At 52.0% G+C, this 25,986-nt stretch overlaps 36 non-coding genes across 36 annotated transcripts; 12 read left to right on the top strand and 24 right to left on the bottom strand.

Annotated features, from left to right (window-relative positions):
* Nucleotides 1-628: 628 nt before the first annotated feature.
* TRNAE-CUC (transfer RNA glutamic acid (anticodon CUC)) lies at nucleotides 629-700 on the bottom strand. The gene has a single exon. It is a non-coding gene; the product is annotated as a tRNA-Glu (tRNA).
* Nucleotides 701-1,318: 618 nt separating this feature from the next.
* TRNAE-UUC (transfer RNA glutamic acid (anticodon UUC)) lies at nucleotides 1,319-1,390 on the bottom strand. The gene has a single exon. It is a non-coding gene; the product is annotated as a tRNA-Glu (tRNA).
* A 243-nt stretch (nucleotides 1,391-1,633) lies between these two features.
* Nucleotides 1,634-1,716, top strand: TRNAL-UAA (transfer RNA leucine (anticodon UAA)). Its single transcript has one exon. It is a non-coding gene; the product is annotated as a tRNA-Leu (tRNA).
* Nucleotides 1,717-2,810: 1,094 nt separating this feature from the next.
* TRNAE-CUC (transfer RNA glutamic acid (anticodon CUC)) lies at nucleotides 2,811-2,882 on the bottom strand. The gene has a single exon. It is a non-coding gene; the product is annotated as a tRNA-Glu (tRNA).
* Nucleotides 2,883-3,500: 618 nt separating this feature from the next.
* Nucleotides 3,501-3,572, bottom strand: TRNAE-UUC (transfer RNA glutamic acid (anticodon UUC)). The gene has a single exon. It is a non-coding gene; the product is annotated as a tRNA-Glu (tRNA).
* A 243-nt stretch (nucleotides 3,573-3,815) lies between these two features.
* TRNAL-UAA (transfer RNA leucine (anticodon UAA)) lies at nucleotides 3,816-3,898 on the top strand. Its single transcript has one exon. It is a non-coding gene; the product is annotated as a tRNA-Leu (tRNA).
* Nucleotides 3,899-4,982: 1,084 nt separating this feature from the next.
* TRNAE-CUC (transfer RNA glutamic acid (anticodon CUC)) lies at nucleotides 4,983-5,054 on the bottom strand. Its single transcript has one exon. It is a non-coding gene; the product is annotated as a tRNA-Glu (tRNA).
* Nucleotides 5,055-5,672: 618 nt separating this feature from the next.
* Nucleotides 5,673-5,744, bottom strand: TRNAE-UUC (transfer RNA glutamic acid (anticodon UUC)). Its single transcript has one exon. It is a non-coding gene; the product is annotated as a tRNA-Glu (tRNA).
* A 243-nt stretch (nucleotides 5,745-5,987) lies between these two features.
* On the top strand, nucleotides 5,988-6,070 carry TRNAL-UAA (transfer RNA leucine (anticodon UAA)). The gene has a single exon. It is a non-coding gene; the product is annotated as a tRNA-Leu (tRNA).
* A 1,084-nt stretch (nucleotides 6,071-7,154) lies between these two features.
* Nucleotides 7,155-7,226, bottom strand: TRNAE-CUC (transfer RNA glutamic acid (anticodon CUC)). The gene has a single exon. It is a non-coding gene; the product is annotated as a tRNA-Glu (tRNA).
* A 618-nt stretch (nucleotides 7,227-7,844) lies between these two features.
* On the bottom strand, nucleotides 7,845-7,916 carry TRNAE-UUC (transfer RNA glutamic acid (anticodon UUC)). Its single transcript has one exon. It is a non-coding gene; the product is annotated as a tRNA-Glu (tRNA).
* A 243-nt stretch (nucleotides 7,917-8,159) lies between these two features.
* On the top strand, nucleotides 8,160-8,242 carry TRNAL-UAA (transfer RNA leucine (anticodon UAA)). The gene has a single exon. It is a non-coding gene; the product is annotated as a tRNA-Leu (tRNA).
* Nucleotides 8,243-9,326: 1,084 nt separating this feature from the next.
* TRNAE-CUC (transfer RNA glutamic acid (anticodon CUC)) lies at nucleotides 9,327-9,398 on the bottom strand. The gene has a single exon. It is a non-coding gene; the product is annotated as a tRNA-Glu (tRNA).
* Nucleotides 9,399-10,016: 618 nt separating this feature from the next.
* TRNAE-UUC (transfer RNA glutamic acid (anticodon UUC)) lies at nucleotides 10,017-10,088 on the bottom strand. Its single transcript has one exon. It is a non-coding gene; the product is annotated as a tRNA-Glu (tRNA).
* A 243-nt stretch (nucleotides 10,089-10,331) lies between these two features.
* Nucleotides 10,332-10,414, top strand: TRNAL-UAA (transfer RNA leucine (anticodon UAA)). The gene has a single exon. It is a non-coding gene; the product is annotated as a tRNA-Leu (tRNA).
* A 1,084-nt stretch (nucleotides 10,415-11,498) lies between these two features.
* Nucleotides 11,499-11,570, bottom strand: TRNAE-CUC (transfer RNA glutamic acid (anticodon CUC)). The gene has a single exon. It is a non-coding gene; the product is annotated as a tRNA-Glu (tRNA).
* Nucleotides 11,571-12,188: 618 nt separating this feature from the next.
* TRNAE-UUC (transfer RNA glutamic acid (anticodon UUC)) lies at nucleotides 12,189-12,260 on the bottom strand. The gene has a single exon. It is a non-coding gene; the product is annotated as a tRNA-Glu (tRNA).
* A 243-nt stretch (nucleotides 12,261-12,503) lies between these two features.
* On the top strand, nucleotides 12,504-12,586 carry TRNAL-UAA (transfer RNA leucine (anticodon UAA)). Its single transcript has one exon. It is a non-coding gene; the product is annotated as a tRNA-Leu (tRNA).
* Nucleotides 12,587-13,680: 1,094 nt separating this feature from the next.
* TRNAE-CUC (transfer RNA glutamic acid (anticodon CUC)) lies at nucleotides 13,681-13,752 on the bottom strand. Its single transcript has one exon. It is a non-coding gene; the product is annotated as a tRNA-Glu (tRNA).
* A 618-nt stretch (nucleotides 13,753-14,370) lies between these two features.
* TRNAE-UUC (transfer RNA glutamic acid (anticodon UUC)) lies at nucleotides 14,371-14,442 on the bottom strand. Its single transcript has one exon. It is a non-coding gene; the product is annotated as a tRNA-Glu (tRNA).
* A 243-nt stretch (nucleotides 14,443-14,685) lies between these two features.
* Nucleotides 14,686-14,768, top strand: TRNAL-UAA (transfer RNA leucine (anticodon UAA)). The gene has a single exon. It is a non-coding gene; the product is annotated as a tRNA-Leu (tRNA).
* Nucleotides 14,769-15,852: 1,084 nt separating this feature from the next.
* Nucleotides 15,853-15,924, bottom strand: TRNAE-CUC (transfer RNA glutamic acid (anticodon CUC)). The gene has a single exon. It is a non-coding gene; the product is annotated as a tRNA-Glu (tRNA).
* Nucleotides 15,925-16,542: 618 nt separating this feature from the next.
* Nucleotides 16,543-16,614, bottom strand: TRNAE-UUC (transfer RNA glutamic acid (anticodon UUC)). The gene has a single exon. It is a non-coding gene; the product is annotated as a tRNA-Glu (tRNA).
* Nucleotides 16,615-16,857: 243 nt separating this feature from the next.
* On the top strand, nucleotides 16,858-16,940 carry TRNAL-UAA (transfer RNA leucine (anticodon UAA)). Its single transcript has one exon. It is a non-coding gene; the product is annotated as a tRNA-Leu (tRNA).
* Nucleotides 16,941-18,024: 1,084 nt separating this feature from the next.
* On the bottom strand, nucleotides 18,025-18,096 carry TRNAE-CUC (transfer RNA glutamic acid (anticodon CUC)). Its single transcript has one exon. It is a non-coding gene; the product is annotated as a tRNA-Glu (tRNA).
* Nucleotides 18,097-18,714: 618 nt separating this feature from the next.
* TRNAE-UUC (transfer RNA glutamic acid (anticodon UUC)) lies at nucleotides 18,715-18,786 on the bottom strand. Its single transcript has one exon. It is a non-coding gene; the product is annotated as a tRNA-Glu (tRNA).
* A 243-nt stretch (nucleotides 18,787-19,029) lies between these two features.
* On the top strand, nucleotides 19,030-19,112 carry TRNAL-UAA (transfer RNA leucine (anticodon UAA)). The gene has a single exon. It is a non-coding gene; the product is annotated as a tRNA-Leu (tRNA).
* A 1,094-nt stretch (nucleotides 19,113-20,206) lies between these two features.
* Nucleotides 20,207-20,278, bottom strand: TRNAE-CUC (transfer RNA glutamic acid (anticodon CUC)). The gene has a single exon. It is a non-coding gene; the product is annotated as a tRNA-Glu (tRNA).
* Nucleotides 20,279-20,896: 618 nt separating this feature from the next.
* Nucleotides 20,897-20,968, bottom strand: TRNAE-UUC (transfer RNA glutamic acid (anticodon UUC)). The gene has a single exon. It is a non-coding gene; the product is annotated as a tRNA-Glu (tRNA).
* A 243-nt stretch (nucleotides 20,969-21,211) lies between these two features.
* On the top strand, nucleotides 21,212-21,294 carry TRNAL-UAA (transfer RNA leucine (anticodon UAA)). The gene has a single exon. It is a non-coding gene; the product is annotated as a tRNA-Leu (tRNA).
* Nucleotides 21,295-22,388: 1,094 nt separating this feature from the next.
* Nucleotides 22,389-22,460, bottom strand: TRNAE-CUC (transfer RNA glutamic acid (anticodon CUC)). The gene has a single exon. It is a non-coding gene; the product is annotated as a tRNA-Glu (tRNA).
* A 618-nt stretch (nucleotides 22,461-23,078) lies between these two features.
* TRNAE-UUC (transfer RNA glutamic acid (anticodon UUC)) lies at nucleotides 23,079-23,150 on the bottom strand. Its single transcript has one exon. It is a non-coding gene; the product is annotated as a tRNA-Glu (tRNA).
* A 243-nt stretch (nucleotides 23,151-23,393) lies between these two features.
* TRNAL-UAA (transfer RNA leucine (anticodon UAA)) lies at nucleotides 23,394-23,476 on the top strand. The gene has a single exon. It is a non-coding gene; the product is annotated as a tRNA-Leu (tRNA).
* A 1,093-nt stretch (nucleotides 23,477-24,569) lies between these two features.
* TRNAE-CUC (transfer RNA glutamic acid (anticodon CUC)) lies at nucleotides 24,570-24,641 on the bottom strand. The gene has a single exon. It is a non-coding gene; the product is annotated as a tRNA-Glu (tRNA).
* Nucleotides 24,642-25,259: 618 nt separating this feature from the next.
* On the bottom strand, nucleotides 25,260-25,331 carry TRNAE-UUC (transfer RNA glutamic acid (anticodon UUC)). The gene has a single exon. It is a non-coding gene; the product is annotated as a tRNA-Glu (tRNA).
* A 243-nt stretch (nucleotides 25,332-25,574) lies between these two features.
* On the top strand, nucleotides 25,575-25,657 carry TRNAL-UAA (transfer RNA leucine (anticodon UAA)). Its single transcript has one exon. It is a non-coding gene; the product is annotated as a tRNA-Leu (tRNA).
* Nucleotides 25,658-25,986: the final 329 nt, after the last annotated feature.

Below are 25,986 nucleotides of genomic sequence, written 5' to 3'. Positions count from 1 at the left end.
AATGCCCTGACGGGTCCCCCACAACCTATCCTGCCCATGCCCACACCCCTGTATATGAGGCTGACCCATGTCCCTCACCCTCCATGCTCGAATGGAAGGCCTGTGTGTCCTGAGGGGAGCACCAGACAGGCATCTCTCAGGCCAGGCAGACACCTGCAGTACCTGTTAAGCTCCAAAGCCTGTACATTCCCAAGATGCAACAGGTCACTATGCAAATCAGGCAGCCCTTGCCACACCCTCCCCGCCTCTGGCCTCTGCCGCTTTCCGTACGTGCAGCTCAGCTTTTTCTTACCCAGAGGCAGACTTCCGTTTTAGCAAACAGGTGGGTTGCAGTGGGTCCAGGACGCCATTTGGAGACAAAGCCTGCGGCCCAGTCAAAGGAGGACTACCTGCCACAGGCCATGGGGTCAGAAGCCTACAAAAGGAAGCGCGCCTCGGAATACAGGATCTCACTTGCTCAAGAGCCTTGCCTCCCACCATGGGAAGCAGCTCTAAAGGAACCTTGCGAAAATCATATTTTGAGCGATACTGCGTCATGCTAGGCAAATTGTGAGTCAGAAAAGCAACTTCATTTTGAGACGCCCTGACCTACGGGAAGGAAAAGCTTTCAAGGTCAGAAGAGGGACTTTTCCCTGACCGGGAATCGAACCCGGGCCGCGGCGGTGAGAGCGCCGAATCCTAACCACTAGACCACCAGGGAGCCCAGAGCCGTGCAGCAAAAGTTCATACACTGCTCTCCGAGTGACAAAGCTCATGGGGGCTGAAAACATATTTTATTCTACAGCAAATATGAATCGGAACTTAATCCTCATGATGCCACCAGACTGCCTGTCACTTCCAGGCACAGGCCATCCTCTCCCCCTTGCTACTGAACCGATGAATTCCTGCACAATCAGGATCCCCGGGAAAACACAAGAGGGACACCTAGTGGCTGCTGATGGCGCACAGACAGCTGGTACACCTTCTCTCACCTATCTCGTTATTCAGCTTGCTGGAAGAATACATTGCGCTTAAGCGATTCAAGAGTGCAAAGGAGAAGAGTGCTCCAAAGTAGATGTATGCATCACAGCAGGGTTTTCCAGCAATTTACCTTTCTGTTGAGCTGGTACTGCACTTCACGCCAACATAGAGCACCTGACTGGGTGGGGGACTGCGTGCGCACAAAGGTGGCTTAGGTCAATGGGGGCAAAGCAACCTGGGGCACAGGAGAACAAGCCCCATTCCTCCGCTTTCATCTATTGGGAGGGGTGCCTTTTTAAAGACCTTCTTTTAAAAAAGATACACAGACAAATTAAGCAATCTATGCTTTAGAGGGATCTTCCCTGACCGGGAATCGAACCCGGGCCGCGGCGGTGAAAGCGCCGAATCCTAGCCACTAGACCACCAGGGAGTAGATGCTCTAGTGTGCCTGCCTTGCTCACCCCCTTATTGTGACTAAGCTAACTCCAATATAAAAATTAACGGTAAGGTCCGAGTGGGAGAAAGTTAGGTGTCACACAGTGTGTTTGTTATAAGCAATTACTTTTAACCTCCTGCAAAAGCCTTTTAACTCTGCAATCACCTCTTGCTGGACAGCTGGTGCTACAGCAGCAAGCATAAAAAGGGAGTTGAAGAAAGTAAATCCTTGGGTCTCACCAGGGTGGCTGAGTGGTTAAGGCGTTGGACTTAAGATCCAATGGACGTTTGTCCGCATGGGTTCGAGCCCCATTCCTGGTATGGGTTTTCAGCAGGTTTGTAGGAACGTGCAGATGCTTTTGAAAAGCATTTTCCTCCGCCCTCCTCGGCCTCCCACTGCCCCTCCCCAACAGTCCCCATTCAAGCCTCAGGTGTGGAGTCTGCTGCTACTCTTCTACCAGCATGGATGCTTCCCAGAGCAATGAAGTGCCATCTACACAGAGCCCCTGCCTAGAGAAATACACCTCCTATGTCTTTTTCCACTATAGGGAGCAGGAGAAACTGATTGCTTCCTGGGCAACATGGGTCTGCCACTAGAATTTGCAGATTTCTCCCCTTTTTTTGATTTACGCCTACAGGCTCTCCCTTCCCAGTGGAGCAGGATCTGCTGATGCAGGCCCGGCTGGCTCAAATGTGCAAAGGGTTCTCCACAGGCCTCTGGGAAAGAAATTGAGCAGAGTTTCCTGCCCCGCCTCCTCTCGCCTTCCGAACGGGCTTCCAAACGGGCAATGCCCTGACGGGTCCCCCACAACCTATCCTGCCCATGCCCACACCCCTGTATATGAGGGTGACCCATGTCCCTCACCCTCCATGCTCGAATGGAAGGCCTGTGTGTCCTGAGGGGAGCACCAGACAGGCATCTCTCAGGCCAGGCAGACACCTGCAGTACCTGTTAAGCTCCAAAGCCTGTACATTCCCAAGATGCAACACGTCACTATGCAAATCAGGCAGCCCTTGCCACACCCTCCCCGCCTCTGGCCTCTGCCGCTTTCCGTACGTGCAGCTCAGCTTTTTCTTACCCAGAGGCAGACTTCCGTTTTAGCAAACAGGTGGGTTGCAGTGGGTCCAGGACGCCATTTGGAGACAAAGCCTGCGGCCCAGTCAAAGGAGGACTACCTGCCACAGGCCATGGGGTCAGAAGCCTACAAAAGGAAGCGCGCCTCGGAATACAGGATCTCACTTGCTCAAGAGCCTTGCCTCCCACCATGGGAAGCAGCTCTAAAGGAACCTTGCGAAAATCATATTTTGAGCGATACTGCGTCATGCTAGGCAAATTGTGAGTCAGAAAAGCAACTTCATTTTGAGAAGCCCTGACCTACGGGAAGGAAAAGCTTTCAAGGTCAGAAGAGGGACTTTTCCCTGACCGGGAATCGAACCCGGGCCGCGGCGGTGAGAGCGCCGAATCCTAACCACTAGACCACCAGGGAGCCCAGAGCCGTGCAGCAAAAGTTCATACACTGCTCTCCGAGTGACAAAGCTCATGGGGGCTGAAAACATATTTTATTCTACAGCAAATATGAATCGGAACTTAATCCTCATGATGCCACCAGACTGCCTGTCACTTCCAGGCACAGGCCATCCTCTCCCCCTTGCTACTGAACCGATGAATTCCTGCACAATCAGGATCCCCGGGAAAACCCAAGAGGGACACCTAGTGGCTGCTGATGGCGCACAGACAGCTGGTACACCTTCTCTCACCTATCTCGTTATTCAGCTTGCTGGAAGAATACATTGCGCTTAAGCGATTCAAGAGTGCAAAGGAGAAGAGTGCTCCAAAGTAGATGTATGCATCACAGCAGGGTTTTCCAGCAATTTACCTTTCTGTTGAGCTGGTACTGCACTTCACGCCAACATAGAGCACCTGACTGGGTGGGGGACTGCGTGCGGACAAAGGTGGCTTAGGTCAATGGGGGCAAAGCAACCTGGGGCACAGGAGAACAAGCCCAATTCCTCCGCTTTCATCTATTGGGAGGGGTGCCTTTTTAAAGACCTTCTTTTAAAAAAGATACACAGACAAATTAAGCAATCTATGCTTTAGAGGGATCTTCCCTGACCGGGAATCGAACCCGGGCCGCGGCGGTGAAAGCGCTGAATCCTAGCCACTAGACCACCAGGGAGTAGATGCTCTAGTGTAACTGCCTTGCTCACCCCCTTATTGTGACTAAGCTAACTCCAATATAAAAATTAACGGTAAGGTCCGAGTGGGAGAAAGTTAGGTGTCACACAGTGTGTTTGTTATAAGCAATTACTTTTAACCTCCTGCAAAAGCCTTTTAACTCTGCAATCACCTCTTGCTGGACAGCTGGTGCTACAGTAGCAAGCATAAAAAGGGAGTTGAAGAAAGTAAATCCTTGGGTCTCACCAGGGTGGCCGAGTGGTTAAGGCGTTGGACTTAAGATCCAATGGACGTTTGTCCGCATGGGTTCGAGCCCCATTCCTGGTATGGGTTTTCAGCAGGTTTGTAGGAACGTGCAGATGCTTTTGAAAAGCATTTTCCTCCGCCCTCCTCGGCCTCCCACTGCCCCTCCCCAACGGTCCCCATTCAAGCCTCAGGTGTGGAGTCTGCTGCTACTCTTCTACCAGCATGGATGCTTCCCAGAGCAATGAAGTGCCATCTACACAGAGCCCCTGCCTAGAGAAATACACCTCCTATGTCTTTTTCCACTATAGGGAGCAGGAGAAACTGATTGCTTCCTGGGCAACATGGGTCTGCCACTAGAATTTGCAGATTTCTCCCCTTTTTTTGACTTACGCCTACAGGCTCTCCCTTCCCAGTGGAGCAGGATCTGCTGATGCAGGCCCGGCTGGCTCAAACGTGCAAAGGGTTCTCCACAGGCCTCTGGGAAAGAAATTGAGCAGAGTTTCCTGCCCCGCCTTCCGAACGGGCTTCCAAACGGGCAATGCCCTGACGGGTCCCCCACAACCTATCCTGCCCATGCCCACACCCCTGTATATGAGGGTGACCCATGTCCCTCACCCTCCATGCTCGAATGGAAGGCCTGTGTGTCCTGAGGGGAGCACCAGACAGGCATCTCTCAGGCCAGGCAGACACCTGCAGTACCTGTTAAGCTCCAAAGCCTGTACATTCCCAAGATGCAACACGTCACTATGCAAATCAGGCAGCCCTTGCCACACCCTCCCCGCCTCTGGCCTCTGCCGCTTTCCGTACGTGCAGCTCAGCTTTTTCTTACCCAGAGGCAGACTTCCGTTTTAGCAAACAGGTGGGTTGCAGTGGGTCCAGGACGCCATTTGGAGACAAAGCCTGCGGCCCAGTCAAAGGAGGACTACCTGCCACAGGCCATGGGGTCAGAAGCCTACAAAAGGAAGCGCGCCTCGGAATACAGGATCTCACTTGCTCAAGAGCCTTGCCTCCCACCATGGGAAGCAGCTCTAAAGGAACCTTGCGAAAATCATATTTTGAGCGATACTGCGTCATGCTAGGCAAATTGTGAGTCAGAAAAGCAACTTCATTTTGAGAAGCCCTGACCTACGGGAAGGAAAAGCTTTCAAGGTCAGAAGAGGGACTTTTCCCTGACCGGGAATCGAACCCGGGCCGCGGCGGTGAGAGCGCCGAATCCTAACCACTAGACCACCAGGGAGCCCAGAGCCGTGCAGCAAAAGTTCATACACTGCTCTCCGAGTGACAAAGCTCATGGGGGCTGAAAACATATTTTATTCTACAGCAAATATGAATCGGAACTTAATCCTCATGATGCCACCAGACTGCCTGTCACTTCCAGGCACAGGCCATCCTCTCCCCCTTGCTACTGAACCGATGAATTCCTGCACAATCAGGATCCCCGGGAAAACCCAAGAGGGACACCTAGTGGCTGCTGATGGCGCACAGACAGCTGGTACACCTTCTCTCACCTATCTCGTTATTCAGCTTGCTGGAAGAATACATTGCGCTTAAGCGATTCAAGAGTGCAAAGGAGAAGAGTGCTCCAAAGTAGATGTATGCATCACAGCAGGGTTTTCCAGCAATTTACCTTTCTGTTGAGCTGGTACTGCACTTCACGCCAACATAGAGCACCTGACTGGGTGGGGGACTGCGTGCGGACAAAGGTGGCTTAGGTCAATGGGGGCAAAGCAACCTGGGGCACAGGAGAACAAGCCCAATTCCTCCGCTTTCATCTATTGGGAGGGGTGCCTTTTTAAAGACCTTCTTTTAAAAAAGATACACAGACAAATTAAGCAATCTATGCTTTAGAGGGATCTTCCCTGACCGGGAATCGAACCCGGGCCGCGGCGGTGAAAGCGCTGAATCCTAGCCACTAGACCACCAGGGAGTAGATGCTCTAGTGTAACTGCCTTGCTCACCCCCTTATTGTGACTAAGCTAACTCCAATATAAAAATTAACGGTAAGGTCCGAGTGGGAGAAAGTTAGGTGTCACACAGTGTGTTTGTTATAAGCAATTACTTTTAACCTCCTGCAAAAGCCTTTTAACTCTGCAATCACCTCTTGCTGGACAGCTGGTGCTACAGTAGCAAGCATAAAAAGGGAGTTGAAGAAAGTAAATCCTTGGGTCTCACCAGGGTGGCCGAGTGGTTAAGGCGTTGGACTTAAGATCCAATGGACGTTTGTCCGCATGGGTTCGAGCCCCATTCCTGGTATGGGTTTTCAGCAGGTTTGTAGGAACGTGCAGATGCTTTTGAAAAGCATTTTCCTCCGCCCTCCTCGGCCTCCCACTGCCCCTCCCCAACGGTCCCCATTCAAGCCTCAGGTGTGGAGTCTGCTGCTACTCTTCTACCAGCATGGATGCTTCCCAGAGCAATGAAGTGCCATCTACACAGAGCCCCTGCCTAGAGAAATACACCTCCTATGTCTTTTTCCACTATAGGGAGCAGGAGAAACTGATTGCTTCCTGGGCAACATGGGTCTGCCACTAGAATTTGCAGATTTCTCCCCTTTTTTTGATTTACGCCTACAGGCTCTCCCTTCCCAGTGGAGCAGGATCTGCTGATGCAGGCCCGGCTGGCTCAAACGTGCAAAGGGTTCTCCACAGGCCTCTGGGAAAGAAATTGAGCAGAGTTTCCTGCCCCGCCTTCCGAACGGGCTTCCAAACGGGCAATGCCCTGACGGGTCCCCCACAACCTATCCTGCCCATGCCCACACCCCTGTATATGAGGGTGACCCATGTCCCTCACCCTCCATGCTCGAATGGAAGGCCTGTGTGTCCTGAGGGGAGCACCAGACAGGCATCTCTCAGGCCAGGCAGACACCTGCAGTACCTGTTAAGCTCCAAAGCCTGTACATTCCCAAGATGCAACACGTCACTATGCAAATCAGGCAGCCCTTGCCACACCCTCCCCGCCTCTGGCCTCTGCCGCTTTCCGTACGTGCAGCTCAGCTTTTTCTTACCCAGAGGCAGACTTCCGTTTTAGCAAACAGGTGGGTTGCAGTGGGTCCAGGACGCCATTTGGAGACAAAGCCTGCGGCCCAGTCAAAGGAGGACTACCTGCCACAGGCCATGGGGTCAGAAGCCTACAAAAGGAAGCGCGCCTCGGAATACAGGATCTCACTTGCTCAAGAGCCTTGCCTCCCACCATGGGAAGCAGCTCTAAAGGAACCTTGCGAAAATCATATTTTGAGCGATACTGCGTCATGCTAGGCAAATTGTGAGTCAGAAAAGCAACTTCATTTTGAGACGCCCTGACCTACGGGAAGGAAAAGCTTTCAAGGTCAGAAGAGGGACTTTTCCCTGACCGGGAATCGAACCCGGGCCGCGGCGGTGAGAGCGCCGAATCCTAACCACTAGACCACCAGGGAGCCCAGAGCCGTGCAGCAAAAGTTCATACACTGCTCTCCGAGTGACAAAGCTCATGGGGGCTGAAAACATATTTTATTCTACAGCAAATATGAATCGGAACTTAATCCTCATGATGCCACCAGACTGCCTGTCACTTCCAGGCACAGGCCATCCTCTCCCCCTTGCTACTGAACCGATGAATTCCTGCACAATCAGGATCCCCGGGAAAACACAAGAGGGACACCTAGTGGCTGCTGATGGCGCACAGACAGCTGGTACACCTTCTCTCACCTATCTCGTTATTCAGCTTGCTGGAAGAATACATTGCGCTTAAGCGATTCAAGAGTGCAAAGGAGAAGAGTGCTCCAAAGTAGATGTATGCATCACAGCAGGGTTTTCCAGCAATTTACCTTTCTGTTGAGCTGGTACTGCACTTCACGCCAACATAGAGCACCTGACTGGGTGGGGGACTGCGTGCGCACAAAGGTGGCTTAGGTCAATGGGGGCAAAGCAACCTGGGGCACAGGAGAACAAGCCCCATTCCTCCGCTTTCATCTATTGGGAGGGGTGCCTTTTTAAAGACCTTCTTTTAAAAAAGATACACAGACAAATTAAGCAATCTATGCTTTAGAGGGATCTTCCCTGACCGGGAATCGAACCCGGGCCGCGGCGGTGAAAGCGCCGAATCCTAGCCACTAGACCACCAGGGAGTAGATGCTCTAGTGTGCCTGCCTTGCTCACCCCCTTATTGTGACTAAGCTAACTCCAATATAAAAATTAACGGTAAGGTCCGAGTGGGAGAAAGTTAGGTGTCACATTGTGTGTTTGTTATAAGCAATTACTTTTAACCTCCTGCAAAAGCCTTTTAACTCTGCAATCACCTCTTGCTGGACAGCTGGTGCTACAGCAGCAAGCATAAAAAGGGAGTTGAAGAAAGTAAATCCTTGGGTCTCACCAGGGTGGCTGAGTGGTTAAGGCGTTGGACTTAAGATCCAATGGACGTTTGTCCGCATGGGTTCGAGCCCCATTCCTGGTATGGGTTTTCAGCAGGTTTGTAGGAACGTGCAGATGCTTTTGAAAAGCATTTTCCTCCGCCCTCCTCGGCCTCCCACTGCCCCTCCCCAACAGTCCCCATTCAAGCCTCAGGTGTGGAGTCTGCTGCTACTCTTCTACCAGCATGGATGCTTCCCAGAGCAATGAAGTGCCATCTACACAGAGCCCCTGCCTAGAGAAATACACCTCCTATGTCTTTTTCCACTATAGGGAGCAGGAGAAACTGATTGCTTCCTGGGCAACATGGGTCTGCCACTAGAATTTGCAGATTTCTCCCCTTTTTTTGACTTACGCCTACAGGCTCTCCCTTCCCAGTGGAGCAGGATCTGCTGATGCAGGCCCGGCTGGCTCAAACGTGCAAAGGGTTCTCCACAGGCCTCTGGGAAAGAAATTGAGCAGAGTTTCCTGCCCCGCCTTCCGAACGGGCTTCCAAACGGGCAATGCCCTGACGGGTCCCCCACAACCTATCCTGCCCATGCCCACACCCCTGTATATGAGGGTGACCCATGTCCCTCACCCTCCATGCTCGAATGGAAGGCCTGTGTGTCCTGAGGGGAGCACCAGACAGGCATCTCTCAGGCCAGGCAGACACCTGCAGTACCTGTTAAGCTCCAAAGCCTGTACATTCCCAAGATGCAACACGTCACTATGCAAATCAGGCAGCCCTTGCCACACCCTCCCCGCCTCTGGCCTCTGCCGCTTTCCGTACGTGCAGCTCAGCTTTTTCTTACCCAGAGGCAGACTTCCGTTTTAGCAAACAGGTGGGTTGCAGTGGGTCCAGGACGCCATTTGGAGACAAAGCCTGCGGCCCAGTCAAAGGAGGACTACCTGCCACAGGCCATGGGGTCAGAAGCCTACAAAAGGAAGCGCGCCTCGGAATACAGGATCTCACTTGCTCAAGAGCCTTGCCTCCCACCATGGGAAGCAGCTCTAAAGGAACCTTGCGAAAATCATATTTTGAGCGATACTGCGTCATGCTAGGCAAATTGTGAGTCAGAAAAGCAACTTCATTTTGAGAAGCCCTGACCTACGGGAAGGAAAAGCTTTCAAGGTCAGAAGAGGGACTTTTCCCTGACCGGGAATCGAACCCGGGCCGCGGCGGTGAGAGCGCCGAATCCTAACCACTAGACCACCAGGGAGCCCAGAGCCGTGCAGCAAAAGTTCATACACTGCTCTCCGAGTGACAAAGCTCATGGGGGCTGAAAACATATTTTATTCTACAGCAAATATGAATCGGAACTTAATCCTCATGATGCCACCAGACTGCCTGTCACTTCCAGGCACAGGCCATCCTCTCCCCCTTGCTACTGAACCGATGAATTCCTGCACAATCAGGATCCCCGGGAAAACCCAAGAGGGACACCTAGTGGCTGCTGATGGCGCACAGACAGCTGGTACACCTTCTCTCACCTATCTCGTTATTCAGCTTGCTGGAAGAATACATTGCGCTTAAGCGATTCAAGAGTGCAAAGGAGAAGAGTGCTCCAAAGTAGATGTATGCATCACAGCAGGGTTTTCCAGCAATTTACCTTTCTGTTGAGCTGGTACTGCACTTCACGCCAACATAGAGCACCTGACTGGGTGGGGGACTGCGTGCGGACAAAGGTGGCTTAGGTCAATGGGGGCAAAGCAACCTGGGGCACAGGAGAACAAGCCCAATTCCTCCGCTTTCATCTATTGGGAGGGGTGCCTTTTTAAAGACCTTCTTTTAAAAAAGATACACAGACAAATTAAGCAATCTATGCTTTAGAGGGATCTTCCCTGACCGGGAATCGAACCCGGGCCGCGGCGGTGAAAGCGCTGAATCCTAGCCACTAGACCACCAGGGAGTAGATGCTCTAGTGTAACTGCCTTGCTCACCCCCTTATTGTGACTAAGCTAACTCCAATATAAAAATTAACGGTAAGGTCCGAGTGGGAGAAAGTTAGGTGTCACACAGTGTGTTTGTTATAAGCAATTACTTTTAACCTCCTGCAAAAGCCTTTTAACTCTGCAATCACCTCTTGCTGGACAGCTGGTGCTACAGTAGCAAGCATAAAAAGGGAGTTGAAGAAAGTAAATCCTTGGGTCTCACCAGGGTGGCCGAGTGGTTAAGGCGTTGGACTTAAGATCCAATGGACGTTTGTCCGCATGGGTTCGAGCCCCATTCCTGGTATGGGTTTTCAGCAGGTTTGTAGGAACGTGCAGATGCTTTTGAAAAGCATTTTCCTCCGCCCTCCTCGGCCTCCCACTGCCCCTCCCCAACGGTCCCCATTCAAGCCTCAGGTGTGGAGTCTGCTGCTACTCTTCTACCAGCATGGATGCTTCCCAGAGCAATGAAGTGCCATCTACACAGAGCCCCTGCCTAGAGAAATACACCTCCTATGTCTTTTTCCACTATAGGGAGCAGGAGAAACTGATTGCTTCCTGGGCAACATGGGTCTGCCACTAGAATTTGCAGATTTCTCCCCTTTTTTTGATTTACGCCTACAGGCTCTCCCTTCCCAGTGGAGCAGGATCTGCTGATGCAGGCCCGGCTGGCTCAAACGTGCAAAGGGTTCTCCACAGGCCTCTGGGAAAGAAATTGAGCAGAGTTTCCTGCCCCGCCTTCCGAACGGGCTTCCAAACGGGCAATGCCCTGACGGGTCCCCCACAACCTATCCTGCCCATGCCCACACCCCTGTATATGAGGGTGACCCATGTCCCTCACCCTCCATGCTCGAATGGAAGGCCTGTGTGTCCTGAGGGGAGCACCAGACAGGCATCTCTCAGGCCAGGCAGACACCTGCAGTACCTGTTAAGCTCCAAAGCCTGTACATTCCCAAGATGCAACACGTCACTATGCAAATCAGGCAGCCCTTGCCACACCCTCCCCGCCTCTGGCCTCTGCCGCTTTCCGTACGTGCAGCTCAGCTTTTTCTTACCCAGAGGCAGACTTCCGTTTTAGCAAACAGGTGGGTTGCAGTGGGTCCAGGACGCCATTTGGAGACAAAGCCTGCGGCCCAGTCAAAGGAGGACTACCTGCCACAGGCCATGGGGTCAGAAGCCTACAAAAGGAAGCGCGCCTCGGAATACAGGATCTCACTTGCTCAAGAGCCTTGCCTCCCACCATGGGAAGCAGCTCTAAAGGAACCTTGCGAAAATCATATTTTGAGCGATACTGCGTCATGCTAGGCAAATTGTGAGTCAGAAAAGCAACTTCATTTTGAGACGCCCTGACCTACGGGAAGGAAAAGCTTTCAAGGTCAGAAGAGGGACTTTTCCCTGACCGGGAATCGAACCCGGGCCGCGGCGGTGAGAGCGCCGAATCCTAACCACTAGACCACCAGGGAGCCCAGAGCCGTGCAGCAAAAGTTCATACACTGCTCTCCGAGTGACAAAGCTCATGGGGGCTGAAAACATATTTTATTCTACAGCAAATATGAATCGGAACTTAATCCTCATGATGCCACCAGACTGCCTGTCACTTCCAGGCACAGGCCATCCTCTCCCCCTTGCTACTGAACCGATGAATTCCTGCACAATCAGGATCCCCGGGAAAACACAAGAGGGACACCTAGTGGCTGCTGATGGCGCACAGACAGCTGGTACACCTTCTCTCACCTATCTCGTTATTCAGCTTGCTGGAAGAATACATTGCGCTTAAGCGATTCAAGAGTGCAAAGGAGAAGAGTGCTCCAAAGTAGATGTATGCATCACAGCAGGGTTTTCCAGCAATTTACCTTTCTGTTGAGCTGGTACTGCACTTCACGCCAACATAGAGCACCTGACTGGGTGGGGGACTGCGTGCGCACAAAGGTGGCTTAGGTCAATGGGGGCAAAGCAACCTGGGGCACAGGAGAACAAGCCCCATTCCTCCGCTTTCATCTATTGGGAGGGGTGCCTTTTTAAAGACCTTCTTTTAAAAAAGATACACAGACAAATTAAGCAATCTATGCTTTAGAGGGATCTTCCCTGACCGGGAATCGAACCCGGGCCGCGGCGGTGAAAGCGCCGAATCCTAGCCACTAGACCACCAGGGAGTAGATGCTCTAGTGTGCCTGCCTTGCTCACCCCCTTATTGTGACTAAGCTAACTCCAATATAAAAATTAACGGTAAGGTCCGAGTGGGAGAAAGTTAGGTGTCACACAGTGTGTTTGTTATAAGCAATTACTTTTAACCTCCTGCAAAAGCCTTTTAACTCTGCAATCACCTCTTGCTGGACAGCTGGTGCTACAGCAGCAAGCATAAAAAGGGAGTTGAAGAAAGTAAATCCTTGGGTCTCACCAGGGTGGCTGAGTGGTTAAGGCGTTGGACTTAAGATCCAATGGACGTTTGTCCGCATGGGTTCGAGCCCCATTCCTGGTATGGGTTTTCAGCAGGTTTGTAGGAACGTGCAGATGCTTTTGAAAAGCATTTTCCTCCGCCCTCCTCGGCCTCCCACTGCCCCTCCCCAACAGTCCCCATTCAAGCCTCAGGTGTGGAGTCTGCTGCTACTCTTCTACCAGCATGGATGCTTCCCAGAGCAATGAAGTGCCATCTACACAGAGCCCCTGCCTAGAGAAATACACCTCCTATGTCTTTTTCCACTATAGGGAGCAGGAGAAACTGATTGCTTCCTGGGCAACATGGGTCTGCCACTAGAATTTGCAGATTTCTCCCCTTTTTTTGATTTACGCCTACAGGCTCTCCCTTCCCAGTGGAGCAGGATCTGCTGATGCAGGCCCGGCTGGCTCAAACGTGCAAAGGGTTCTCCACAGGCCTCTGGGAAAGAAATTGAGCAGAGTTTCCTGCCCCGCCTCCTCTCGCCTTCCGAACGGGCTTCCAAACGGGCAATGCCCTGACGGGTCCCCCACAACCTATCCTGCCCATGCCCACACCCCTGTATATGAGGGTGACCCATGTCCCTCACCCTCCATGCTCGAATGGAAGGCCTGTGTGTCCTGAGGGGAGCACCAGACAGGCATCTCTCAGGCCAGGCAGACACCTGCAGTACCTGTTAAGCTCCAAAGCCTGTACATTCCCAAGATGCAACACGTCACTATGCAAATCAGGCAGCCCTTGCCACACCCTCCCCGCCTCTGGCCTCTGCCGCTTTCCGTACGTGCAGCTCAGCTTTTTCTTACCCAGAGGCAGACTTCCGTTTTAGCAAACAGGTGGGTTGCAGTGGGTCCAGGACGCCATTTGGAGACAAAGCCTGCGGCCCAGTCAAAGGAGGACTACCTGCCACAGGCCATGGGGTCAGAAGCCTACAAAAGGAAGCGCGCCTCGGAATACAGGATCTCACTTGCTCAAGAGCCTTGCCTCCCACCATGGGAAGCAGCTCTAAAGGAACCTTGCGAAAATCATATTTTGAGCGATACTGCGTCATGCTAGGCAAATTGTGAGTCAGAAAAGCAACTTCATTTTGAGAAGCCCTGACCTACGGGAAGGAAAAGCTTTCAAGGTCAGAAGAGGGACTTTTCCCTGACCGGGAATCGAACCCGGGCCGCGGCGGTGAGAGCGCCGAATCCTAACCACTAGACCACCAGGGAGCCCAGAGCCGTGCAGCAAAAGTTCATACACTGCTCTCCGAGTGACAAAGCTCATGGGGGCTGAAAACATATTTTATTCTACAGCAAATATGAATCGGAACTTAATCCTCATGATGCCACCAGACTGCCTGTCACTTCCAGGCACAGGCCATCCTCTCCCCCTTGCTACTGAACCGATGAATTCCTGCACAATCAGGATCCCCGGGAAAACCCAAGAGGGACACCTAGTGGCTGCTGATGGCGCACAGACAGCTGGTACACCTTCTCTCACCTATCTCGTTATTCAGCTTGCTGGAAGAATACATTGCGCTTAAGCGATTCAAGAGTGCAAAGGAGAAGAGTGCTCCAAAGTAGATGTATGCATCACAGCAGGGTTTTCCAGCAATTTACCTTTCTGTTGAGCTGGTACTGCACTTCACGCCAACATAGAGCACCTGACTGGGTGGGGGACTGCGTGCGGACAAAGGTGGCTTAGGTCAATGGGGGCAAAGCAACCTGGGGCACAGGAGAACAAGCCCAATTCCTCCGCTTTCATCTATTGGGAGGGGTGCCTTTTTAAAGACCTTCTTTTAAAAAAGATACACAGACAAATTAAGCAATCTATGCTTTAGAGGGATCTTCCCTGACCGGGAATCGAACCCGGGCCGCGGCGGTGAAAGCGCTGAATCCTAGCCACTAGACCACCAGGGAGTAGATGCTCTAGTGTAACTGCCTTGCTCACCCCCTTATTGTGACTAAGCTAACTCCAATATAAAAATTAACGGTAAGGTCCGAGTGGGAGAAAGTTAGGTGTCACAAAGTGTGTTTGTTATAAGCAATTACTTTTAACCTCCTGCAAAAGCCTTTTAACTCTGCAATCACCTCTTGCTGGACAGCTGGTGCTACAGTAGCAAGCATAAAAAGGGAGTTGAAGAAAGTAAATCCTTGGGTCTCACCAGGGTGGCCGAGTGGTTAAGGCGTTGGACTTAAGATCCAATGGACGTTTGTCCGCATGGGTTCGAGCCCCATTCCTGGTATGGGTTTTCAGCAGGTTTGTAGGAACGTGCAGATGCTTTTGAAAAGCATTTTCCTCCGCCCTCCTCGGCCTCCCACTGCCCCTCCCCAACGGTCCCCATTCAAGCCTCAGGTGTGGAGTCTGCTGCTACTCTTCTACCAGCATGGATGCTTCCCAGAGCAATGAAGTGCCATCTACACAGAGCCCCTGCCTAGAGAAATACACCTCCTATGTCTTTTTCCACTATAGGGAGCAGGAGAAACTGATTGCTTCCTGGGCAACATGGGTCTGCCACTAGAATTTGCAGATTTCTCCCCTTTTTTTGACTTACGCCTTCAGGCTCTCCCTTCCCAGTGGAGCAGGATCTGCTGATGCAGGCCCGGCTGGCTCAAACGTGCAAAGGGTTCTCCACAGGCCTCTGGGAAAGAAATTGAGCAGAGTTTCCTGCCCCGCCTTCCGAACGGGCTTCCAAACGGGCAATGCCCTGACGGGTCCCCCACAACCTATCCTGCCCATGCCCACACCCCTGTATATGAGGGTGACCCATGTCCCTCACCCTCCATGCTCGAATGGAAGGCCTGTGTGTCCTGAGGGGAGCACCAGACAGGCATCTCTCAGGCCAGGCAGACACCTGCAGTACCTGTTAAGCTCCAAAGCCTGTACATTCCCAAGATGCAACACGTCACTATGCAAATCAGGCAGCCCTTGCCACACCCTCCCCGCCTCTGGCCTCTGCCGCTTTCCGTACGTGCAGCTCAGCTTTTTCTTACCCAGAGGCAGACTTCCGTTTTAGCAAACAGGTGGGTTGCAGTGGGTCCAGGACGCCATTTGGAGACAAAGCCTGCGGCCCAGTCAAAGGAGGACTACCTGCCACAGGCCATGGGGTCAGAAGCCTACAAAAGGAAGCGCGCCTCGGAATACAGGATCTCACTTGCTCAAGAGCCTTGCCTCCCACCATGGGAAGCAGCTCTAAAGGAACCTTGCGAAAATCATATTTTGAGCGATACTGCGTCATGCTAGGCAAATTGTGAGTCAGAAAAGCAACTTCATTTTGAGAAGCCCTGACCTACGGGAAGGAAAAGCTTTCAAGGTCAGAAGAGGGACTTTTCCCTGACCGGGAATCGAACCCGGGCCGCGGCGGTGAGAGCGCCGAATCCTAACCACTAGACCACCAGGGAGCCCAGAGCCGTGCAGCAAAAGTTCATACACTGCTCTCCGAGTGACAAAGCTCATGGGGGCTGAAAACATATTTTATTCTACAGCAAATATGAATCGGAACTTAATCCTCATGATGCCACCAGACTGCCTGTCACTTCCAGGCACAGGCCATCCTCTCCCCCTTGCTACTGAACCGATGAATTCCTGCACAATCAGGATCCCCGGGAAAACCCAAGAGGGACACCTAGTGGCTGCTGATGGCGCACAGACAGCTGGTACACCTTCTCTCACCTATCTCGTTATTCAGCTTGCTGGAAGAATACATTGCGCTTAAGCGATTCAAGAGTGCAAAGGAGAAGAGTGCTCCAAAGTAGATGTATGCATCACAGCAGGGTTTTCCAGCAATTTACCTTTCTGTTGAGCTGGTACTGCACTTCACGCCAACATAGAGCACCTGACTGGGTGGGGGACTGCGTGCGGACAAAGGTGGCTTAGGTCAATGGGGGCAAAGCAACCTGGGGCACAGGAGAACAAGCCCAATTCCTCCGCTTTCATCTATTGGGAGGGGTGCCTTTTTAAAGACCTTCTTTTAAAAAAGATACACAGACAAATTAAGCAATCTATGCTTTAGAGGGATCTTCCCTGACCGGGAATCGAACCCGGGCCGCGGCGGTGAAAGCGCTGAATCCTAGCCACTAGACCACCAGGGAGTAGATGCTCTAGTGTAACTGCCTTGCTCACCCCCTTATTGTGACTAAGCTAACTCCAATATAAAAATTAACGGTAAGGTCCGAGTGGGAGAAAGTTAGGTGTCACACAGTGTGTTTGTTATAAGCAATTACTTTTAACCTCCTGCAAAAGCCTTTTAACTCTGCAATCACCTCTTGCTGGACAGCTGGTGCTACAGTAGCAAGCATAAAAAGGGAGTTGAAGAAAGTAAATCCTTGGGTCTCACCAGGGTGGCCGAGTGGTTAAGGCGTTGGACTTAAGATCCAATGGACGTTTGTCCGCATGGGTTCGAGCCCCATTCCTGGTATGGGTTTTCAGCAGGTTTGTAGGAACGTGCAGATGCTTTTGAAAAGCATTTTCCTCCGCCCTCCTCGGCCTCCCACTGCCCCTCCCCAACGGTCCCCATTCAAGCCTCAGGTGTGGAGTCTGCTGCTACTCTTCTACCAGCATGGATGCTTCCCAGAGCAATGAAGTGCCATCTACACAGAGCCCCTGCCTAGAGAAATACACCTCCTATGTCTTTTTCCACTATAGGGAGCAGGAGAAACTGATTGCTTCCTGGGCAACATGGGTCTGCCACTAGAATTTGCAGATTTCTCCCCTTTTTTTGATTTACGCCTACAGGCTCTCCCTTCCCAGTGGAGCAGGATCTGCTGATGCAGGCCCGGCTGGCTCAAACGTGCAAAGGGTTCTCCACAGGCCTCTGGGAAAGAAATTGAGCAGAGTTTCCTGCCCCGCCTTCCGAACGGGCTTCCAAACGGGCAATGCCCTGACGGGTCCCCCACAACCTATCCTGCCCATGCCCACACCCCTGTATATGAGGGTGACCCATGTCCCTCACCCTCCATGCTCGAATGGAAGGCCTGTGTGTCCTGAGGGGAGCACCAGACAGGCATCTCTCAGGCCAGGCAGACACCTGCAGTACCTGTTAAGCTCCAAAGCCTGTACATTCCCAAGATGCAACACGTCACTATGCAAATCAGGCAGCCCTTGCCACACCCTCCCCGCCTCTGGCCTCTGCCGCTTTCCGTACGTGCAGCTCAGCTTTTTCTTACCCAGAGGCAGACTTCCGTTTTAGCAAACAGGTGGGTTGCAGTGGGTCCAGGACGCCATTTGGAGACAAAGCCTGCGGCCCAGTCAAAGGAGGACTACCTGCCACAGGCCATGGGGTCAGAAGCCTACAAAAGGAAGCGCGCCTCGGAATACAGGATCTCACTTGCTCAAGAGCCTTGCCTCCCACCATGGGAAGCAGCTCTAAAGGAACCTTGCGAAAATCATATTTTGAGCGATACTGCGTCATGCTAGGCAAATTGTGAGTCAGAAAAGCAACTTCATTTTGAGAAGCCCTGACCTACGGGAAGGAAAAGCTTTCAAGGTCAGAAGAGGGACTTTTCCCTGACCGGGAATCGAACCCGGGCCGCGGCGGTGAGAGCGCCGAATCCTAACCACTAGACCACCAGGGAGCCCAGAGCCGTGCAGCAAAAGTTCATACACTGCTCTCCGAGTGACAAAGCTCATGGGGGCTGAAAACATATTTTATTCTACAGCAAATATGAATCGGAACTTAATCCTCATGATGCCACCAGACTGCCTGTCACTTCCAGGCACAGGCCATCCTCTCCCCCTTGCTACTGAACCGATGAATTCCTGCACAATCAGGATCCCCGGGAAAACCCAAGAGGGACACCTAGTGGCTGCTGATGGCGCACAGACAGCTGGTACACCTTCTCTCACCTATCTCGTTTTTCAGCTTGCTGGAAGAATACATTGCGCTTAAGCGATTCAAGAGTGCAAAGGAGAAGAGTGCTCCAAAGTAGATGTATGCATCACAGCAGGGTTTTCCAGCAATTTACCTTTCTGTTGAGCTGGTACTGCACTTCACGCCAACATAGAGCACCTGACTGGGTGGGGGACTGCGTGCGGACAAAGGTGGCTTAGGTCAATGGGGGCAAAGCAACCTGGGGCACAGGAGAACAAGCCCAATTCCTCCGCTTTCATCTATTGGGAGGGGTGCCTTTTTAAAGACCTTCTTTTAAAAAAGATACACAGACAAATTAAGCAATCTATGCTTTAGAGGGATCTTCCCTGACCGGGAATCGAACCCGGGCCGCGGCGGTGAAAGCGCTGAATCCTAGCCACTAGACCACCAGGGAGTAGATGCTCTAGTGTAACTGCCTTGCTCACCCCCTTATTGTGACTAAGCTAACTCCAATATAAAAATTAACGGTAAGGTCCGAGTGGGAGAAAGTTAGGTGTCACACAGTGTGTTTGTTATAAGCAATTACTTTTAACCTCCTGCAAAAGCCTTTTAACTCTGCAATCACCTCTTGCTGGACAGCTGGTGCTACAGTAGCAAGCATAAAAAGGGAGTTGAAGAAAGTAAATCCTTGGGTCTCACCAGGGTGGCCGAGTGGTTAAGGCGTTGGACTTAAGATCCAATGGACGTTTGTCCGCATGGGTTCGAGCCCCATTCCTGGTATGGGTTTTCAGCAGGTTTGTAGGAACGTGCAGATGCTTTTGAAAAGCATTTTCCTCCGCCCTCCTCGGCCTCCCACTGCCCCTCCCCAACGGTCCCCATTCAAGCCTCAGGTGTGGAGTCTGCTGCTACTCTTCTACCAGCATGGATGCTTCCCAGAGCAATGAAGTGCCATCTACACAGAGCCCCTGCCTAGAGAAATACACCTCCTATGTCTTTTTCCACTATAGGGAGCAGGAGAAACTGATTGCTTCCTGGGCAACATGGGTCTGCCACTAGAATTTGCAGATTTCTCCCCTTTTTTTGATTTACGCCTACAGGCTCTCCCTTCCCAGTGGAGCAGGATCTGCTGATGCAGGCCCGGCTGGCTCAAACGTGCAAAGGGTTCTCCACAGGCCTCTGGGAAAGAAATTGAGCAGAGTTTCCTGCCCCGCCTCCTCTCGCCTTCCGAACGGGCTTCCAAACGGGCAATGCCCTGACGGGTCCCCCACAACCTATCCTGCCCATGCCCACACCCCTGTATATGAGGGTGACCCATGTCCCTCACCCTCCATGCTCGAATGGAAGGCCTGTGTGTCCTGAGGGGAGCACCAGACAGGCATCTCTCAGGCCAGGCAGACACCTGCAGTACCTGTTAAGCTCCAAAGCCTGTACATTCCCAAGATGCAACACGTCACTATGCAAATCAGGCAGCCCTTGCCACACCCTCCCCGCCTCTGGCCTCTGCCGCTTTCCGTACGTGCAGCTCAGCTTTTTCTTACCCAGAGGCAGACTTCCGTTTTAGCAAACAGGTGGGTTGCAGTGGGTCCAGGACGCCATTTGGAGACAAAGCCTGCGGCCCAGTCAAAGGAGGACTACCTGCCACAGGCCATGGGGTCAGAAGCCTACAAAAGGAAGCGCGCCTCGGAATACAGGATCTCACTTGCTCAAGAGCCTTGCCTCCCACCATGGGAAGCAGCTCTAAAGGAACCTTGCGAAAATCATATTTTGAGCGATACTGCGTCATGCTAGGCAAATTGTGAGTCAGAAAAGCAACTTCATTTTGAGAAGCCCTGACCTACGGGAAGGAAAAGCTTTCAAGGTCAGAAGAGGGACTTTTCCCTGACCGGGAATCGAACCCGGGCCGTGGCGGTGAGAGCGCCGAATCCTAACCACTAGACCACCAGGGAGCCCAGAGCCGTGCAGCAAAAGTTCATACACTGCTCTCCGAGTGACAAAGCTCATGGGGGCTGAAAACATATTTTATTCTACAGCAAATATGAATCGGAACTTAATCCTCATGATGCCACCAGACTGCCTGTCACTTCCAGGCACAGGCCATCCTCTCCCCCTTGCTACTGAACCGATGAATTCCTGCACAATCAGGATCCCCGGGAAAACCCAAGAGGGACACCTAGTGGCTGCTGATGGCGCACAGACAGCTGGTACACCTTCTCTCACCTATCTCGTTATTCAGCTTGCTGGAAGAATACATTGCGCTTAAGCGATTCAAGAGTGCAAAGGAGAAGAGTGCTCCAAAGTAGATGTATGCATCACAGCAGGGTTTTCCAGCAATTTACCTTTCTGTTGAGCTGGTACTGCACTTCACGCCAACATAGAGCACCTGACTGGGTGGGGGACTGCGTGCGGACAAAGGTGGCTTAGGTCAATGGGGGCAAAGCAACCTGGGGCACAGGAGAACAAGCCCAATTCCTCCGCTTTCATCTATTGGGAGGGGTGCCTTTTTAAAGACCTTCTTTTAAAAAAGATACACAGACAAATTAAGCAATCTATGCTTTAGAGGGATCTTCCCTGACCGGGAATCGAACCCGGGCCGCGGCGGTGAAAGCGCTGAATCCTAGCCACTAGACCACCAGGGAGTAGATGCTCTAGTGTAACTGCCTTGCTCACCCCCTTATTGTGACTAAGCTAACTCCAATATAAAAATTAACGGTAAGGTCCGAGTGGGAGAAAGTTAGGTGTCACACAGTGTGTTTGTTATAAGCAATTACTTTTAACCTCCTGCAAAAGCCTTTTAACTCTGCAATCACCTCTTGCTGGACAGCTGGTGCTACAGTAGCAAGCATAAAAAGGGAGTTGAAGAAAGTAAATCCTTGGGTCTCACCAGGGTGGCCGAGTGGTTAAGGCGTTGGACTTAAGATCCAATGGACGTTTGTCCGCATGGGTTCGAGCCCCATTCCTGGTATGGGTTTTCAGCAGGTTTGTAGGAACGTGCAGATGCTTTTGAAAAGCATTTTCCTCCGCCCTCCTCGGCCTCCCACTGCCCCTCCCCAACGGTCCCCATTCAAGCCTCAGGTGTGGAGTCTGCTGCTACTCTTCTACCAGCATGGATGCTTCCCAGAGCAATGAAGTGCCATCTACACAGAGCCCCTGCCTAGAGAAATACACCTCCTATGTCTTTTTCCACTATAGGGAGCAGGAGAAACTGATTGCTTCCTGGGCAACATGGGTCTGCCACTAGAATTTCCAGATTTCTCCCCTTTTTTTGATTTACGCCTACAGGCTCTCCCTTCCCAGTGGAGCAGGATCTGCTGATGCAGGCCCGGCTGGCTCAAACGTGCAAAGGGTTCTCCACAGGCCTCTGGGAAAGAAATTGAGCAGAGTTTCCTGCCCCGCCTCCTCTCGCCTTCCGAACGGGCTTCCAAACGGGCAATGCCCTGACGGGTCCCCCACAACCTATCCTGCCCATGCCCACACCCCTGTATATGAGGGTGACCCATGTCCCTCACCCTCCATGCTCGAATGGAAGGCCTGTGTGTCCTGAGGGGAGCACCAGACAGGCATCTCTCAGGCCAGGCAGACACCTGCAGTACCTGTTAAGCTCCAAAGCCTGTACATTCCCAAGATGCAACACGTCACTATGCAAATCAGGCAGCCCTTGCCACACCCTCCCCGCCTCTGGCCTCTGCCGCTTTCCGTACGTGCAGCTCAGCTTTTTCTTACCCAGAGGCAGACTTCCGTTTTAGCAAACAGGTGGGTTGCAGTGGGTCCAGGACGCCATTTGGAGACAAAGCCTGCGGCCCAGTCAAAGGAGGACTACCTGCCACAGGCCATGGGGTCAGAAGCCTACAAAAGGAATCGCGCCTCGGAATACAGGATCTCACTTGCTCAAGAGCCTTGCCTCCCACCATGGGAAGCAGCTCTAAAGGAACCTTGCGAAAATCATATTTTGAGCGATACTGCGTCATGCTAGGCAAATTGTGAGTCAGAAAAGCAACTTCATTTTGAGAAGCCCTGACCTACGGGAAGGAAAAGCTTTCAAGGTCAGAAGAGGGACTTTTCCCTGACCGGGAATCGAACCCGGGCCGTGGCGGTGAGAGCGCCGAATCCTAACCACTAGACCACCAGGGAGCCCAGAGCCGTGCAGCAAAAGTTCATACACTGCTCTCCGAGTGACAAAGCTCATGGGGGCTGAAAACATATTTTATTCTACAGCAAATATGAATCGGAACTTAATCCTCATGATGCCACCAGACTGCCTGTCACTTCCAGGCACAGGCCATCCTCTCCCCCTTGCTACTGAACCGATGAATTCCTGCACAATCAGGATCCCCGGGAAAACCCAAGAGGGACACCTAGTGGCTGCTGATGGCGCACAGACAGCTGGTACACCTTCTCTCACCTATCTCGTTATTCAGCTTGCTGGAAGAATACATTGCGCTTAAGCGATTCAAGAGTGCAAAGGAGAAGAGTGCTCCAAAGTAGATGTATGCATCACAGCAGGGTTTTCCAGCAATTTACCTTTCTGTTGAGCTGGTACTGCACTTCACGCCAACATAGAGCACCTGACTGGGTGGGGGACTGCGTGCGGACAAAGGTGGCTTAGGTCAATGGGGGCAAAGCAACCTGGGGCACAGGAGAACAAGCCCAATTCCTCCGCTTTCATCTATTGGGAGGGGTGCCTTTTTAAAGACCTTCTTTTAAAAAAGATACACAGACAAATTAAGCAATCTATGCTTTAGAGGGATCTTCCCTGACCGGGAATCGAACCCGGGCCGCGGCGGTGAAAGCGCTGAATCCTAGCCACTAGACCACCAGGGAGTAGATGCTCTAGTGTAACTGCCTTGCTCACCCCCTTATTGTGACTAAGCTAACTCCAATATAAAAATTAACGGTAAGGTCCGAGTGGGAGAAAGTTAGGTGTCACACAGTGTGTTTGTTATAAGCAATTACTTGTAACCTCCTGCAAAAGCCTTTTAACTCTGCAATCACCTCTTGCTGGACAGCTGGTGCTACAGTAGCAAGCATAAAAAGGGAGTTGAAGAAAGTAAATCCTTGGGTCTCACCAGGGTGGCCGAGTGGTTAAGGCGTTGGACTTAAGATCCAATGGACGTTTGTCCGCATGGGTTCGAGCCCCATTCCTGGTATGGGTTTTCAGCAGGTTTGTAGGAACGTGCAGATGCTTTTGAAAAGCATTTTCCTCCGCCCTCCTCGGCCTCCCACTGCCCCTCCCCAACGGTCCCCATTCAAGCCTCAGGTGTGGAGTCTGCTGCTACTCTTCTACCAGCATGGATGCTTCCCAGAGCAATGAAGTGCCATCTACACAGAGCCCCTGCCTAGAGAAATACACCTCCTATGTCTTTTTCCACTATAGGGAGCAGGAGAAACTGATTGCTTCCTGGGCAACATGGGTCTGCCACTAGAATTTGCAGATTTCTCCCCTTTTTTTGATTTACGCCTACAGGCTCTCCCTTCCCAGTGGAGCAGGATCTGCTGATGCAGGCCCGGCTGGCTCAAACGTGCAAAGGGTTCTCCACAGGCCTCTGGGAAAGAAATTGAGCAGAGTTTCCTGCCCCGCCTCCTCTCGCCTTCCGAACGGGCTTCCAAACGGGCAATGCCCTGACGGGTCCCCCACAACCTATCCTGCCCATGCCCACACCCCTGTATATGAGGGTGACCCATGTCCCTCACCCTCCATGCTCGAATGGAAGGCCTGTGTGTCCTGAGGGGAGCACCAGACAGGCATCTCTCAGGCCAGGCAGACACCTGCAGTACCTGTTAAGCTCCAAAGCCTGTACATTCCCAAGATGCAACAGGTCACTATGCAAATCAGGCAGCCCTTGCCACACCCTCCCCGCCTCTGGCCTCTGCCGCTTTCCGTACGTGCAGCTCAGCTTTTTCTTACCCAGAGGCAGACTTCCGTTTAGCAAACAGGTGGGTTGCAGTGGGTCCAGGACGCCATTTGGAGACAAAGCCTGCGGCCCAGTCAAAGGAGGACTACCTGCCACAGGCCATGGGGTCAGAAGCCTACAAAAGGAAGCGCGCCTCGGAATACAGGATCTCACTTGCTCAAGAGCCTTGCCTCCCACCATGGGAAGCAGCTCTAAAGGAACCTTGCGAAAATCATATTTTGAGCGATACTGCGTCATGCTAGGCAAATTGTGAGTCAGAAAAGCAACTTCATTTTGAGAAGCCCTGACCTACGGGAAGGAAAAGCTTTCAAGGTCAGAAGAGGGACTTTTCCCTGACCGGGAATCGAACCCGGGCCGTGGCGGTGAGAGCGCCGAATCCTAACCACTAGACCACCAGGGAGCCCAGAGCCGTGCAGCAAAAGTTCATACACTGCTCTCCGAGTGACAAAGCTCATGGGGGCTGAAAACATATTTTATTCTACAGCAAATATGAATCGGAACTTAATCCTCATGATGCCACCAGACTGCCTGTCACTTCCAGGCACAGGCCATCCTCTCCCCCTTGCTACTGAACCGATGAATTCCTGCACAATCAGGATCCCCGGGAAAACCCAAGAGGGACACCTAGTGGCTGCTGATGGCGCACAGACAGCTGGTACACCTTCTCTCACCTATCTCGTTATTCAGCTTGCTGGAAGAATACATTGCGCTTAAGCGATTCAAGAGTGCAAAGGAGAAGAGTGCTCCAAAGTAGATGTATGCATCACAGCAGGGTTTTCCAGCAATTTACCTTTCTGTTGAGCTGTTACTGCACTTCACGCCAACATAGAGCACCTGACTGGGTGGGGGACTGCGTGCGGACAAAGGTGGCTTAGGTCAATGGGGGCAAAGCAACCTGGGGCACAGGAGAACAAGCCCAATTCCTCCGCTTTCATCTATTGGGAGGGGTGCCTTTTTAAAGACCTTCTTTTAAAAAAGATACACAGACAAATTAAGCAATCTATGCTTTAGAGGGATCTTCCCTGACCGGGAATCGAACCCGGGCCGCGGCGGTGAAAGCGCTGAATCCTAGCCACTAGACCACCAGGGAGTAGATGCTCTAGTGTAACTGCCTTGCTCACCCCCTTATTGTGACTAAGCTAACTCCAATATAAAAATTAACGGTAAGGTCCGAGTGGGAGAAAGTTAGGTGTCACACAGTGTGTTTGTTATAAGCAATTACTTTTAACCTCCTGCAAAAGCCTTTTAACTCTGCAATCACCTCTTGCTGGACAGCTGGTGCTACAGTAGCAAGCATAAAAAGGGAGTTGAAGAAAGTAAATCCTTGGGTCTCACCAGGGTGGCCGAGTGGTTAAGGCGTTGGACTTAAGATCCAATGGACGTTTGTCCGCATGGGTTCGAGCCCCATTCCTGGTATGGGTTTTCAGCAGGTTTGTAGGAACGTGCAGATGCTTTTGAAAAGCATTTTCCTCCGCCCTCCTCGGCCTCCCACTGCCCCTCCCCAACGGTCCCCATTCAAGCCTCAGGTGTGGAGTCTGCTGCTACTCTTCTACCAGCATGGATGCTTCCCAGAGCAATGAAGTGCCATCTACACAGAGCCCCTGCCTAGAGAAATACACCTCCTATGTCTTTTTCCACTATAGGGAGCAGGAGAAACTGATTGCTTCCTGGGCAACATGGGTCTGCCACTAGAATTTGCAGATTTCTCCCCTTTTTTTGATTTACGCCTACAGGCTCTCCCTTCC

This window comes from Lissotriton vulgaris, chromosome 4_1 (genome assembly GCF_964263255.1).
Source record: "Lissotriton vulgaris chromosome 4_1, aLisVul1.2, whole genome shotgun sequence".
Taxonomy (NCBI): domain Eukaryota; kingdom Metazoa; phylum Chordata; class Amphibia; order Caudata; family Salamandridae; genus Lissotriton; species Lissotriton vulgaris.
This window is presented reverse-complemented; position numbering and strand designations above follow the sequence as displayed.